The sequence below is a fragment of the Rhinopithecus bieti genome, unplaced genomic scaffold, assembly GCF_001698545.2.
Source record: "Rhinopithecus bieti isolate Rb0 unplaced genomic scaffold, ASM169854v2 scaffold_8220, whole genome shotgun sequence".
NCBI classification, from domain to species: Eukaryota; Metazoa; Chordata; class Mammalia; order Primates; family Cercopithecidae; genus Rhinopithecus; species Rhinopithecus bieti.
The window spans coordinates 1,507,192-1,513,899 of record NW_016806392.1 but is presented as its reverse complement, the minus strand read 5'-3'; the positions used below and the strand labels follow the sequence as shown (position 1 = coordinate 1,513,899).

The 6,708-nt window shown below is 32.4% G+C and overlaps 1 long non-coding RNA gene across 5 annotated transcripts in view; it reads left to right on the top strand.

The window, feature by feature from the left end:
- The first annotated feature begins 212 nt into the window (after positions 1 to 212).
- Positions 213 to 6,708, top strand: part of LOC108532128 (uncharacterized) — a 97,239-nt gene continuing 90,743 nt past the window's right edge. For all 5 annotated transcript variants that reach the window (XR_001886369.1, XR_001886368.1, XR_001886370.1 and 2 more), the window contains exon 1: positions 213 to 503. This is a non-coding gene — a long non-coding RNA (uncharacterized LOC108532128). The remainder of the gene's footprint in view (positions 504 to 6,708) is intronic.

Sequence of the window (6,708 nt, the reverse complement as noted above, 5' to 3'; positions counted from 1 at the left end):
TTCATGTTATGCTCATGGGTGCATGAAAGGACTTTTTCAAAATTGAATTCCAATTTCTGATTAAACCAGTCAATAAAATAGAAATTAATAGAATTAATAGATTGTTTCTCTCATATGTATAGGACCTGTGCTTTGTGTTTAGTAAAGAGATTATGGCTAAGGCAAAGTCTTCTTACAGGTGCATTGAAGGTTCCAAATCAGTTACCTTTCAGTTAGTCAAAGGAAGTTTATCCTGGGTGGGCTTGATTAATTAGGTGAAAGACTGAAAAACATACTTTCCTGCTGACATTGAAGACGTAAACTGCTCTGCTAGGAGAAGGCCATGTGACTAAGACTGTGCGTGATTTCCAGGATCTTAGAGCAACCTTTGGTTGACAGGCAACATGAAAGGAGACCTCCAGCCTATGACCAAAAAGAACTTCATTCTGCCAAGAATGGGTTTGAACCAGGACCCCAAGCTCCCTGTGAGAGCGTGGACCAGACAACATGCTGATTTAAGCCAGGTGAGGCCCTAAGCAGAGAATCCAGCTATCCATGCCAGACTTTATACCTAGAAAAGCTGTGAAATAATTAATGAGTGTTGTTTTAAGCTGCTAAGTGTGTGGTAATTTGTTAGAGAGCAACATAAATCTAATGAAACTCATGGAAATGTCATGCAACTATTCCAGGCTGTAAGAAAATAGATTTTCCAGATTTTTTTTAAATACGTGATTCTGAGTGGATGCTTTCCTTAAAATCATATTATTTGGAGAACTAGTAAAACCTGAATGGTCTGCAAAGAATAGATGGTGTATCAATAATTGTTTCCACAGAGGAGCAGGGAGACTATGAAGAATTTAGATTTGGGGATTCACTATAGAGAATAGAACATTTGCACCTGTGGGAGGTGGTTATAGTATATGTAAGGTCATCTGTCTCTGGTCTGGGGCTGGGCTGGGGGTTAGCTGGGCTGGCTGTTGGTCATGGAAGATGGATATGAACAGCTGAGAGTAAAGATGAACTGCAACCCAGGAGTTATGGCTGAAAGCACATCTCACATTCATCCCTTACAATCTCAAAAATGCAAGTGACCTGAAGGATAAGGCTGTGGCTTTTGACTATGAACTAGTAAATGCTCCAGACCAGGGTTTAGAGAGGACAATGGGTGAAATCCAGTGAGAGATGAAGAAAACATGGGTTTTGTTGTTTACCAATGCCAAGAGGGAGAGCCAACAGATCAGTTACACGTGTAAGCTGCCAAAGCACCAGCCCTGAACTGATTCAGAGCATAAAAATGGCTACTTTTTAAATTACTAATTTAGGGTTTCGTGTAAGTTGATCTAGTGGCCAATCTTAATTAGTAGCCACATAAATAAAAGAAATCTGGGAAAGTACAATCCCGGCACAAAGATGCCACAGATCCCAACAGGGCAGGAAGGTTAACTTCCTGATCTAGAGAATTATAATGTGGTTAAGTAGAAGAAAGTGTTCACATATAGGAAATGCACCCTCAAGATTTCAGGGCTGTTGATGCACCTTGTTGGCAACGTATTCTCAATGGTTCAAAATAATAATATTATTACTATTATACTTTCAACTTATTCAAGTTTTGATTCTAAAGAAAATTAATAACCTAAAAATGACTTTTGGAATTCTGGAATAAGGAACAAAAGAAATCTTGTTCCTAAAAATCAAATACCAGAAAAAAAATGTCAAATTAAACATTGCAGGATAGACTGGAGGAGAGTCAGGTTATATCTACATCCTTAGCTGAACATAACACTGCTGCCCTCTGTCCCCACCAACACATGAGAAGCCCTGGTAGAAAATAGAAGATGAAGAAAGCCTGTACCAACCACTGGGTCAGTAAGGAGAATCTCAATTCAGAGCTGCTATATTATTCTAAATATCCAGTTTTAAGTAAGAAATATGAGATACATAACACAAAGAAAGTGTGAACCATACCAGGAAAACAAAACTAAACTAAACAAAAAAAGTCAATATACTTTTTTTGTTTACCCCTGATTATTTGGAATTAAACTCAGCAAAGAGTTCAAATTTTCAAATAATTCAAATTCAGCAATTATAAATTATTTCAAAGTGCTAATATATTTCAGATTTAAAGAATTAAAGGAGTGTATGGTGACAGTTACTCATCAGAGAATGCTGATTAAGAGGTAAAATAATTAAAAGGAACTAAATGGAAATTATAGAATTGAAAAGTATAAAAGACACAAGAAAAATTTTACTCAAGGGGTTTTACAGCAGATTTGAAATGACAAAAAAAGTGAATACTTTTATACACAAAGCACAAATGAAGGGAGAGAAGATGGGCTTTGATGAAGACAAAAGTTTATGTTTTAGCAGAGTAATGTTAGTTTTAATTTGAAGTAGATTTTGAGAAGTTAAAATATATACTGAAATTCAGAGATCAAATTCTAAGAATATAAAAATGTAGTAAAATGTCATACAAAGGAATTAAAATGATGCACAAGAATATAGCTAAAATAAAATTGAAGTACAAGTGGAACAGAGAAACAAAACTGACATATATGAAAATAGCAAAATAGCAACAAATATAAATTCAAACACTGAAAAAATTAGAACTGAAAAAAAGGTAATCACTACTGACCTTTCAGAAATTAAAAGGATCATAAGGTGATACTATGAACAATTATTTGCCAATAAGCTATACAACTTCGAAAAATTCCTAGGAAGCAGCAATTACCAAAAGTTTTTCAAGAAGAAATAGAAAATCTGTATAGACTTGTGCCAAATAAAACAATAATTATTACCTTCCTACAAAAATCTTCATCCCTGATGGCCTCCCTGAGTGGATTCTATCAAGAGATTTAAAGAAGAAATTGTATCTATCTGTCATAAACTTCTAGAAAATAGAGGAGAAGGGGGATATTTCCCTATTCAATCTGTGAAAACAGTACTACTCTAAATCTAAAGTAGCGATATTAACAAAACTGAAAACTACCAATCATTACCCCACATTTATATAGACACACAAATATAGACACACAAATCCTCAAAAAATTAGAAAACCAAATTCAACATACAGAAAAGGATTTTACAGCATGATTAGGTGAATTTTATGCCAAGAGTGGAAAGTTGTTTTAACATCAGGAAGTCAGTAAATTAACATCGAAACATACATGATCATTTCAATAGATGGACTTTAAAAATCAACAAATTCCAACTGTTCAGAATGAAAACTCCCAACAACTAGGAGTAAAAGGAAACTTTAACAAACTGATTAAGGGCATCTACAGGAATCTAGACATGCTTTCACCCTTAATGATGAAGGACTAGATGTTTCCCCCCTAAATCGGGAGTAAGTAAAGAATTGTGTCTCTGGTAACTTCAAACAAACAGTGCATTAGGAATTCTAGGCAGTAGGATAAATCAAAGAACAAAAATAAGCACACTACAACAGCAACAACAAACTAGGGATTCTAAAATAAAACTTACAAGAATTTATAAGTAAGTGAAGCGTATTTGCAGAATTCAAGAGCAATATAAAAATCAATTGTATTTTTATATTAGTAATGCATTGTCAAAATGAAGTCAAGATAACAATTCCATTTATAATATCAAGAAGATAAAAAATTTAACAAAAGAAGTGTAGAACATATATAATGAAAACTGTAAAATATAGCAAAACGTAAAGACCTAAATAATTGGAGATACATTCAATACTCATAGATTGGAAGACTATTTTTTACATGGCAAATCTTCACTTGGTGATATATAAACTCAATACAACTCCTGTCAAATCGTAACAGGGGATGTGTATGTGTATGTGTGTGTGTGTGTGTGTGTGTGTATGTGTGTGTCTGTGTATGTGTATGTTGCCCCAGAAATTGATGAGCTAACTCCACATTTTAAATGGAAAAGCAAAAGAGACGGAATAACCAAATAATCTGAAAAGGAAGAAATGCATTCCTGGATCCAAAATTTGAAAAAATTTACTAATAAACATACTTCAGTATTATGACAAATAGAGACCTGAAGAACAAAGAAAAGGATTTGAGATTACAATTAAAGTCAACTAATTTTCAACAAATGTGCCAAGGAAATTTAATGAATAAAATATAATCTTTTCAGCATTTCATACTAGGAGAATTATCTATATCTGTGCAAAAAGATGCATTTATACACCTTACCTTACATTATACTCAAAAATTAATTCATCATAAATCATACTAAATGTAAATAATAAAAGTAAAAATATATATTACATGTATGCTCATATATATGTATATGAACACATAGGAGAAAAATACCCACAAACTGAACACTGTATAAATATTAAAACATCACTATATAATTATTATATGTCAATTTTAAAACTTAAAACATTAGGAAAGTTTTCAATAGAACTGCCAAAACATGATTTATTCATGAAAAGTTAACATTGAGAATCACACCAAGATTAAAACTTTGTGCTTCAAAAGAGTATTATGAAATGGAAAAAAATACGTATTCATAGAAAATATCTGCAAATTATATTTTTGGTAGAGGTTTTGTATTGAGATTATATAAGTAATCTTAAACTCAATTATAAGAAGCTAAATAAAATTTAAAATTGTGAAACATGCATAGAAATGAATAAAAGTAGAAATGAAACATTTGTGGGATCCAGATCAAGAAAATCGAGGAGAGGGGAATTTGTATACTAAATGCTTGTGCTAAGAGAGTGGGAAAGTTTGAAATCAGTTGTGGAAGTTTTCTCCTCAAAAATCTAGGGAAAAAAAAAAAAAAAAAAAAGGAAAATAAACCCAAAGCAAGCAGAATGAAAGAAATGATAAAATAAAAGTAGAATTCACTGAAATTGAAAACAACAGATAAGATCAAAACAAATATGTGGTTATTTGAAACAGTAAATAGGATGAATAATTGTCAACCAATATTGACAAAGGTTGAAAGGGAAAAGACACAATTTATTGACATTAGGAATGAAAGAGGGAATATTACCACAGATTTCCTAGTCATTAAAAAGATAATAGTGAAATGCTATGAACATTGTAAACAACTCTACAACACATATTTGAAAACTTAGATGAAATGGTCCAATTCCCAACAAAAAAAAAGAATATAAAAAATTTCACTCACTATGAAGCAGACAATCTGAATAATTATATACCTATTGAGGAAACATAATTCTATGTAACTGTTAAAAGAAAATTAGTACCAATTCTACAGTCTCTTCTAGAATACATAAGTGGAAAGAATAATTTCAAACTCATATTATGAAGCTAGTAAGTATCCTGCTACTCGCAAGCAGAAAATACCTTTGTGCACACACACACACACAGAAAAAACATTATGACCAATATATTTCAAAAACTTAGACACAATTTATGAATAAAGAGAATTCACTAATTCATAATAGAATTATACCTAAAATTGATTTGATTGTATCCCGTGTTTGTAAGCCAGGTTCAGTATTTGGAATCAATCAATATAATCCTTTATGCCAAAAAACTAAAGAAAACAAACCACATGATTAGTCATATCAATGGATGCAGAAAAAGCATCAATTCAACACTGATTCATGATAAAAACTGTCAGCAATCTCAAAATAGAGGTCAATCTCCTCAACTTGATAAAGAACATCTGCAAAAACAGCCAATATAACAGTTAGTGGTGAATGCTGAATGTCTGTTCCTACCACTCTTATTCAACATAATACTGAAACCAAGGCAATACGGCAAGAAAAGCAAATAAATTGTATACACATTAAAAAGGAAGTCATAAAACCATCCTCATTAACAGATGGCATGTTTATGTGTCTAGAAGAGCCCAAGAAATCTATTTTAAAAATAAAGAAAATTTATGTTCACACAAAAACCTGTCCACATACATTCATAGTAGCTTGTACCAAAATAGTCCCAAACTGAACACAACCCAAATATCCCTCAAGAAGCAAGGAGATTTTTAAAAATATGCTATATGTGTATGGTGGGATACTGCTCAGAAATGAAATGAAACAATTAATCCATACAACAACTTAGGTGGGTATTATGCGTAATGTTAGAAAACCAGTCTCAAAAAGTTACATTCAATATATTTGATTCATATAATATTTTTTAAATGACAAAATGATAGAGACAGGTAGTGCAATTTTCAGTAGAATACCATTGCTTGCTAAGGTACACAGACAGGAGTGAAAGCAATTGTAAGGGAGTCAATGAGAGAATTCCACTCATGCATTGTGATGGACAGTACCAGGAGCTGGTTTTTGCTGCGTTTCCACAAATCTATGCATGTAATCACATGCAGAACTACATATTTAGAAATGTTTGCATGATAAATGTGGTGCAAGATGAATAAAGTGTGTGATCTTGTTAACGCTGTTGTACCAATATCAATTCTCTGATTTTGATACGTTTGATACGTCTCTGATATGAGATGTTTCCATTTGGAGGAAGTTGGATGGAGTTTTCACAGGACTGTATATTTTTGCAACCTCCTGTAAATTTATTGTGGTTATGCAGGAGAGCATCTTTATTCTTAGACTGTATATCCTAAAGTATGCAGAAATCAAGTGTCATATGAGAAAAAAGAAAAGAGAAAAAAAGTAGTTAGTGAATGTAGTTGAAGGATAAATACATGTTCGCTACAGTAATTTTGGTGACTTCTCAATATTTAAACTTACAGAAATTAAATAAAAAATCTAGGAAAGTAAATATTTGGGGCAAAAGTGGGAAACAATGT